Genomic DNA, 9,717 nt, shown 5'->3' with positions numbered 1-9,717 from the left:
TGTTGAAAAACCACTTTTGCACTTGTATTAGTGTGGAAAAACCACTTTTCGCACTTGTGTTAGTGTTGAAAACCCACTTTTCGCACTTGTGTTGGTGCAGGAAACCACTTTTGCACTTGTATTAGTGTGGAAAAACCACTTTTCGCACTTGTGTTAGTGTTGAAAAACCACTTTTCGCACTTGTGTTAGTGTTGAAAAACCACTTTTCGCACTTGTGTGGGTGCAGGAAACCACGTTTGCACTTATTAGTGTGGAAAAAACACTTTTTGCACTTGTGTTAGTGTTGAAAAACCACTTTTCGCACTTGTGTTAGTGTTGAAAAACCACTTTTGCACTTGTATTAGTGTGGAAAAAACACTTTTTGCACTTGTATTAGTGTGGAAAAACCACTTTTCGCACTTGTGTTAGTGTTGAAAAATCACTTTTCGCACTTGTGTTGGTGCAGCAAACCACTTTTGCACTTGTATTAGTGTGGAAAAAACACTTTTTGCACTTGTGATAGTGTTGAAAAACCACTTTTTGCAGTTGTGTTAGTGTTGAAAAACCACTTTTTGCACTTGTGTTGGTGCAGGAAACCACGTTTGCACTTGTATTAGTGTGGAAAAAACACTTTTTGCACTTGTAATAGTGTTGAAAAAACACTTTTTGCACTTGTGTTAGTGTTGAAAAACCACTTTTCGCACTTGTGTTGGTGCAGGAAACCACTTTTGCACTTGTATTAATGAAGGAAACCACTTTTCGCACTTGTATTAGTGTGGAAAAACCACTTTTCGCACTTGTGTTAGTGTTGAAAAACCACTTTTCGCACTTGTGTTAGTGTTGAAAAACCACTTTTCGCACTTGTGTTGGTGTTGAAAAACCACTTTTTGCACTTGTGTTAGTGAAGGAAACCACTTTTCGCACTTGTGTTAGTGTTGAAAAACCACTTTTCGCACATGTGTTGGTGCAGGAAACCACTTTTGCACTTGTATTAGTGTGGAAAAACCACTTTTCGCACTTGTGTTAGTGTTGAAAAACCACTTTTCGCACTTGTGTTAGTGTTGAAAAACCACTTTTCGCACTTGTGTTAGTGTTGAAAACCCACTTTTCGCACTTGTGTTAGTGTTGAAAATCCACTTTTCGCACTTGTGTTGGTGCAGGAAACCACTTTTGCACTTTTATTAGTGTGGAAAAACCACTTTTTGCACCTGTGATAGTGTTGAAAAACCACTTTTCGCACTTGTGTTAGTGTTGAAAAACCACTTTTCGCACTTGTGTTGGTGCAGGAAACCACTTTTGCACTTGTATTAGTGTGGAAAAAACACTTTTTGCACTTGTGTTAGTGTTGAAAAACCACTTTTCGCACTTGTGTTAGTGTTGAAAAACCACTTTTGCACTTGTATTAGTGTGGAAAAAACACTTTTTGCACTTGCATTAGTGTGGAAAAACCACTTTTCGCACTTGTGTTAGTGTTGAAAACCCACTTTTCGCACTTGTGTTGGTGCAGGAAACCACTTTTGCACTTGTATTAGTGTGGAAAAACCACTTTTCGCACTTGTGTTAGTGTTGAAAAACCACTTTTCGCACTTGTGTTAGTGTTGAAAAACCACTTTTCACACTTGTGTTGGTGCAGGAAACCACGTTTGCACTTGTATTAGTGTGGAAAAAACACTTTTTGCACTTGTGTTAGTGTTGAAAAACCACTTTTCGCACTTGTGTTGGTGCAGGAAACCACTTTTGCACTTGTATTAGTGAAGGAAACCACTTTTCGCACTTGTATTAGTGTGGATAAACCACTTTCGCACTTGTGTTAGTGTTGAAAAACCACTTTTCGCACTTGTGTTAGTGTTGAAAAACCACTTTTCGCACTTGTGTTAGTGTTGAAAAACCACTTTTCGCACTTGCGTTAGTGAAGGAAACCACTTTTCGCACTTGTGTTAGTGTTGAAAACCCACTTTTCGCACTTGTGTTAGTGTTGAAAACCCACTTTTCGCACTTGTGTTAGTGTTGAAAATCCAATTTTCGCACTTGTGTTGGTGCAGGAAACCACTTTTGCACTTGTATTAGTGTGGAAAAAACACTTTTTGCACTTGTGATAGTGTTGAAAAACCACTTTTCGCACTTGTGTTAGTGTTGAAAAACCACTTTTCGCACTTGTGTTGGTGCAGGAAACCACTTTTGCACTTGTATTAGTGTGGAAAAACACTTTTTGCACTTGTGATAGTGTTGAAAAACCACTTTTCGCACTTGTGTTAGTGTTGAAAAACCACTTTTTGCACTTGTGTTAGTGTTGAAAAACCACTTTTCGCACTTGTGTTGGTGCAAGAAACCACTTTTGCACTTGTATTAGTGTGGAAAAACCACTTTTCGCACTTGTGTTAGTGTTGAAAAACCACTTTTCGCACTTGTGTTGGTGCAGGAAACCACTTTTGCACTTGTATTAGTGTGGAAAAACCACTTTTCGCACTTGTGTTAGTGTTGAAAAACCACTTTTCGCACTTGTGTTAGTGTTGAAAAACCACATTTCACACTTGTGTTGGTGCAGGAAACCACTTTTGCACTTGTATTAGTGTGGAAAAAACACTTTTCGCACTTGTGTTAGTGTTGAAAAACCACTTTTCGCACTTGTGTTGGTGCAGGAAACCACTTTTGCACTTGTATTAGTGTGGAAAAACCACTTTTTGCACTTGTGATAGTGTTGAAAAACCACTTTTCGCAGTTGTGTTAGTGTTGAAAAACCACTTTTTGCACTTGTGTTGGTGCAGGAAACCACGTTTGCACTTGTATTAGTGTGGAAAAACCACTTTTCGCACTTGTGTTAGTGTTGAAAAACCACTTTTCGCACTTGTGTTGGTGCAGCAAACCACTTTTGCACTTGTATTAGTGTGGAAAAAACACTTTTTGCACTTGTGATAGTGTTGAAAAACCACTTTTTGCAGTTGTGTTAGTGTTGAAAAACCACTTTTTGCACTTGTGTTGGTGCAGGAAACCACGTTTGCACTTGTATTAGTGTGGAAAAAACACTTTTTGCACTTGTAATAGTGTTGAAAAAACACTTTTTGCACTTGTGTTAGTGTTGAAAAACCACTTTTCGCACTTGTGTTGGTGCAGGAAACCACTTTTGCACTTGTATTAGTGAAGGAAACCACTTTTCGCACTTGTATTAGTGTGGAAAAACCACTTTTCGCACTTGTGTTAGTGTTGAAAAACCACTTTTTGCACTTGTGTTAGTGTTGAAAAACCACTTTTTGCACTTGTGTTAGTGTTGAAAAACCACTTTTCGCACTTGTGTTGGTGCAGGAAACCACTTTTGCACTTGTATTAGTGTGGAAAAACCATTTTTCGCACTTGTGTTAGTGTTGAAAAACCACTTTTCGCACTTGTGTTGGTGCAGGAAACCACTTTTGCACTTGTATTAGTGTGGAAAAGACACTTTTTGCACTTGTGATAGTGTTGAAAAACAACTTTTCGCAGTGGTGGTTGTGTTGAAAAACCACTTTTCGCACTTGTGTTAGTGTTGAAAAACCACTTTTCGCACTTGTGTTGGTGCAGGAAACCACTTTTGCACTTGTATTAGTGTGGAGAAACCACTTTTCGCACTTGTGTTAGTGTTGAAAAACCACTTTTCGCACTTGTGTTAGTGTTGAAAAACCACTTTTCGCACTTGTGTTGGTGCAGGAAACCACTTTTGCACTTGTATTAGTGTGGAAAAAACACTTTTTGCACTTGTGTTAGTGTTGAAAAACCACTTTTCGCACTTGTGTTAGTGTTGAAAAACCACTTTTGCACTTGTATTAGTGTGGAAAAAACACTTTTTGCACTTGTATTAGTGTGGAAAAACCACTTTTCGCACTTGTGTTAGTGTTGAAAAACCACTTTTCGCACTTGTGTTGGTGCAGGAAACCACTTTTGCACTTGTATTAGTGTGGAAAAACCACTTTTCGCAATTGTGTTAGTGTTGAAAAACCACTTTTCGCACTTGTGTTAGTGTTGAAAAACCACTTTTCGCACTTGTGTTGGTGCAGGAAACCACGTTTGCACTTGTATTAGTGTGGAAAAAACACTTTTTGCACTTGTGATTGTGTTGAAAAAACACTTTTTGCACTTGTGTTAGTGTTGAAAAACCACTTTTGCACTTGTATTAGTGTGGAAAAAACACTTTTTGCACTTGTATTAGTGTGGAAAAACCACTTTTCGCACTTGTGTTAGTGTTGAAAAACCACTTTTCGCACTTGTGTTGGTGCAGGAAACCACTTTTGCACTTGTATTAGTGTGGAAAAAACACTTTTTGCACCTGTGATAGTGTTGAAAAACCACTTTTCGCACTTGTGTTAGTGTTGAAAAACCACTTTTCGCACTCGTGTTGGTGCAGGAAACCACTTTTGCACTTGTATTAGTGTGGTAAAAACACTTTTTGCACTTGTGTTAGTGTTGAAAAAACCACTTTTCGCACTTGTGTTAGTGTTGAAAAACCACTTTTGCACTTGTATTAGTGTGGAAAAACCACTTTTCGCACTTGTGTTAGTGTTGAAAACCCACTTTTCGCACTTGTGTTGGTGCAGGAAACCACTTTTGCACTTGTATTAGTGTGGAAAAACCACTTTTCGCACTTGTGTTAGTGTTGAAAAACCACTTTTCGCACTTGTGTTAGTGTTGAAAAACCACTTTTCGCACTTGTGTGGGTGCAGGAAACCACGTTTGCACTTATTAGTGTGGAAAAAACCACTTTTTGCACTTGTGTTAGTGTTGAAAAACCACTTTTCGCACTTGTGTTAGTGTTGAAAAACCACTTTTGCACTTGTATTAGTGTGGAAAAAACACTTTTTGCACTTGTATTAGTGTGGAAAAACCACTTTTCGCACTTGTGTTAGTGTTGAAAAATCACTTTTCGCACTTGTGTTGGTGCAGCAAACCACTTTTGCACTTGTATTAGTGTGGAAAAAACACTTTTTGCACTTGTGATAGTGTTGAAAAACCACTTTTTGCAGTTGTGTTAGTGTTGAAAAACCACTTTTTGCACGTGTGTTGGTGCAGGAAACCACGTTTGCACTTGTATTAGTGTGGAAAAAACACTTTTTGCACTTGTAATAGTGTTGAAAAAACACTTTTTGCACTTGTGTTAGTGTTGAAAAACCACTTTTCGCACTTGTGTTGGTGCAGGAAACCACTTTTGCACTTGTATTAATGAAGGAAACCACTTTTCGCACTTGTATTAGTGTGGAAAAACCACTTTTCGCACTTGTGTTAGTGTTGAAAAACCACTTTTCGCACTTGTGTTAGTGTTGAAAAACCACTTTTCGCACTTGTGTTGGTGTTGAAAAACCACTTTTTGCACTTGTGTTAGTGAAGGACACCACTTTTCGCACTTGTGTTAGTGTTGAAAAACCACTTTTCGCACATGTGTTGGTGCAGGAAACCACTTTTGCACTTGTATTAGTGTGGAAAAACCACTTTTCGCACTTGTGTTAGTGTTGAAAAACCACTTTTCGCACTTGTGTTAGTGTTGAAAAACCACTTTTCGCACTTGTGTTAGTGTTGAAAACCCACTTTTCGCACTTGTGTTAGTGTTGAAAATCCACTTTTCGCACTTGTGTTGGTGCAGGAAACCACTTTTGCACTTTTATTAGTGTGGAAAAACCACTTTTTGCACCTGTGATAGTGTTGAAAAACCCACTTTTCGCACTTGTGTTAGTGTTGAAAAACCACTTTTCGCACTTGTGTTGGTGCAGGAAACCACTTTTGCACTTGTATTAGTGTGGAAAAAAACACTTTTTGCACTTGTGTTAGTGTTGAAAAACCACTTTTCGCACTTGTGTTAGTGTTGAAAAACCACTTTTGCACTTGTATTAGTGTGGAAAAAACAACTTTTTGCACTTGCATTAGTGTGGAAAAACACTTTTCGCACTTGTGTTAGTGTTGAAAACCCACTTTTCGCACTTGTGTTGGTGCAGGAAACCACTTTTGCACTTGTATTAGTGTGGAAAAACCACTTTTCGCACTTGTGTTAGTGTTGAAAAACCACTTTTCGCACTTGTGTTAGTGTTGAAAAACCACTTTTCACACTTGTGTTGGTGCAGGAAAACCACGTTTGCACTTGTATTAGTGTGGAAAAAACACTTTTTGCACTTGTGTTAGTGTTGAAAAACCACTTTTCGCACTTGTGTTGGTGCAGGAAACCACTTTTGCACTTGTATTAGTGAAGGAAACCACTTTTCGCACTTGTATTAGTGTGGAAAAACCACTTTTCCGCACTTGTGTTAGTGTTGAAAAAACCACTTTTCGCACTGTGTTAGTGTTGAAAAACCACTTTTTCGCACTTGTGTTAGTGTTGAAAAACCACTTTTCGCACTTGCGTTAGTGAAGGAAACCACTTTTCGCACTTGTGTTAGTGTTGAAAACCCACTTTTCGCACTTGTGTTAGTGTTGAAAACCCACTTTTCGCACTTGTGTTAGTGTTGAAAATCCAATTTTCGCACTTGTGTTGTGCAGGAAACCACTTTTGCACTTGTATTAGTGTGGAAAAAACACTTTTTGCACTTGTGATAGTGTTGAAAAACCACTTTTCGCACTTGTGTTAGTGTTGAAAAACACTTTTCGCACTTGTGTTGGTGCAGGAAACCACTTTTGCACTTGTATTAGTGTGGAAAAACACTTTTTGCACTTGTGATAGTGTTGAAAAACCACTTTTCGCACTTGTGTTAGTGTTGAAAAACCACTTTTTGCACTTGTGTTAGTGTTGAAAAACCACTTTTCGCACTTGTGTTGGTGCAAGAAACCACTTTTGCACTTGTATTAGTGTGGAAAAACCACTTTTCGCACTTGTGTTAGTGTTGAAAAAACCACTTTTCGCACTTGTGTTGGTGCAGGAAACCACTTTTGCACTTGTATTAGTGTGGAAAAACCACTTTTCGCACTTGTGTTAGTGTTGAAAAACACTTTTCCGCAGTGGTGGTTGTGTGTGAAAAACCACTTTTCGCACTTGTGTTAGTGTTGAAAAACCACTTTTCGCACTTGTGTTGGTGCAGGAAACCACTTTTGCACTTGTATTAGTGTGGAGAAACCACTTTTCGCACTTGTGTTAGTGTTGAAAATCCACTTTTCGCACTTGTGTTGGTGCAGGAAACCACTTTTGCACTTTTATTAGTGTGGAAAAACCACTTTTTGCACCTGTGATAGTGTTGAAAAACCACTTTTCGCACTTGTGTTAGTGTTGAAAAACCACTTTTCGCACTTGTGTTGGTGCAGGAAACCACTTTTGCACTTGTATTAGTGTGGAAAAAACACTTTTTGCACTTGTGTTAGTGTTGAAAAACCACTTTTCGCACTTGTGTTAGTGTTGAAAAACCACTTTTGCACTTGTATTAGTGTGGAAAAAACACTTTTTGCACTTGCATTAGTGTGGAAAAACCACTTTTCGCACTTGTGTTAGTGTTGAAAACCCACTTTTCGCACTTGTGTTGGTGCAGGAAACCACTTTTGCACTTGTATTAGTGTGGAAAAACCACTTTTCGCACTTGTGTTAGTGTTGAAAAACCACTTTTCGCACTTGTGTTAGTGTTGAAAAACCACTTTTCACACTTGTGTTGGTGCAGGAAACCACGTTTGCACTTGTATTAGTGTGGAAAAAACACTTTTTGCACTTGTGTTAGTGTTGAAAAACCACTTTTCGCACTTGTGTTGGTGCAGGAAACCACTTTTGCACTTGTATTAGTGAAGGAAACCACTTTTCGCACTTGTATTAGTGTGGAAAAACCACTTTTCGCACTTGTGTTAGTGTTGAAAAACCACTTTTCGCACTTGTGTTAGTGTTGAAAAACCACTTTTCGCACTTGTGTTAGTGTTGAAAAACCACTTTTCGCACTTGCGTTAGTGAAGGAAACCACTTTTCGCACTTGTGTTAGTGTTGAAAACCCACTTTTCGCACTTGTGTTAGTGTTGAAAACCCACTTTTCGCACTTGTGTTAGTGTTGAAAATCCAATTTTCGCACTTGTGTTGGTGCAGGAAACCACTTTTGCACTTGTATTAGTGTGGAAAAAACACTTTTTGCACTTGTGATAGTGTTGAAAAACCACTTTTCGCACTTGTGTTAGTGTTGAAAAACCACTTTTCGCACTTGTGTTGGTGCAGGAAACCACTTTTGCACTTGTATTAGTGTGGAAAAACACTTTTTGCACTTGTGATAGTGTTGAAAAACCACTTTTCGCACTTGTGTTAGTGTTGAAAAACCACTTTTTGCACTTGTGTTAGTGTTGAAAAACCACTTTTCGCACTTGTGTTGGTGCAAGAAACCACTTTTGCACTTGTATTAGTGTGGAAAAACCACTTTTCGCACTTGTGTTAGTGTTGAAAAACCACTTTTCGCACTTGTGTTGGTGCAGGAAACCACTTTTGCACTTGTATTAGTGTGGAAAAACCACTTTTCGCACTTGTGTTAGTGTTGAAAAACCACTTTTCGCACTTGTGTTAGTGTTGAAAAACCACATTTCACACTTGTGTTGGTGCAGGAAACCACTTTTGCACTTGTATTAGTGTGGAAAAAACACTTTTTGCACTTGTGTTAGTGTTGAAAAACCACTTTTCGCACTTGTTTTAGTGTTGAAAAACCACTTTTGCACCTGTATTAGTGAGGAAAAAACACTTTTTGCACTTGTGATAGTGTTGAAAAACCACTTTTCGCAGTTGTGTTAGTGTTGAAAAACCACTTTTTGCACTTGTGTTGGTGCAGGAAACCACGTTTGCACTTGTATTAGTGTGGAAAAACCACTTTTCGCACTTGTGTTAGTGTTGAAAAACCACTTTTCGCACTTGTGTTGGTGCAGCAAACCACTTTTGCACTTGTATTAGTGTGGAAAAAACACTTTTTGCACTTGTGATAGTGTTGAAAAACCACTTTTTGCAGTTGTGTTAGTGTTGAAAAACCACTTTTCGCACTTGTGTTAGTGTTGAAAAACCACTTTTCGCATTTGTGTTGGTGCAGGAAACCACTTTTGCACTTGTATTAGTGTGGAGAAACCACTTTTCGCACTTGTGTTAGTGTTGAAAAACCACTTTTCGCACTTGTGTTAGTGTTGAAAAACCACTTTTCGCACTTGTGTTGGTGCAGGAAACCACTTTTGCACTTGTATTAGTGTGGAAAAAACACTTTTTGCACTTGTGTTAGTGTTGAAAAACCACTTTTCGCACTTGTGTTAGTGTTGAAAAACCACTTTTTCACTTGTATTAGTGTGGAAAAAACACTTTTTGCACTTGTATTAGTGTGGAAAAACCACTTTTCGCACTTGTGTTAGTGTTGAAAAACCACTTTTCGCACTTGTGTTGGTGCAGGAAACCACTTTTGCACTTGTATTAGTGTGGAAAAACCACTTTTCGCAATTGTGTTAGTGTTGAAAAACCACTTTTCGCACTTGTGTTAGTGTTGAAAAACCACTTTTCGCACTTGTGTTGGTGCAGGAAACCACGTTTGCACTTGTATTAGTGTGGAAAAAACACTTTTTGCACTTGTGATTGTGTTGAAAAAACACTTTTTGCACTTGTGTTGGTGCAGGAAACCACTTTTGCACTTGTATTAGTGTGGAAAAAACACTTTTTGCACCTGTGATAGTGTTGAAAAACCACTTTTCGCACTTGTGTTAGTGTTGAAAAACCACTTTTCGCACTCGTGTTGGTGCAGGAAACCACTTTTGCACTTGTATTAGTGTGGTAAAAACACTTTTTGCACTTGTGTTAGTGTTGAAAAA

This window comes from Myxine glutinosa, chromosome 7 (assembly GCF_964187855.1).
Source record: "Myxine glutinosa chromosome 7, kmMyxGlut1.1, whole genome shotgun sequence".
In the NCBI taxonomy this organism is placed as follows: Eukaryota; Metazoa; Chordata; class Myxini; order Myxiniformes; family Myxinidae; genus Myxine; species Myxine glutinosa.
The sequence above is the reverse complement of the archived record's forward strand: the minus strand, read 5'-3'. Positions refer to the sequence as shown.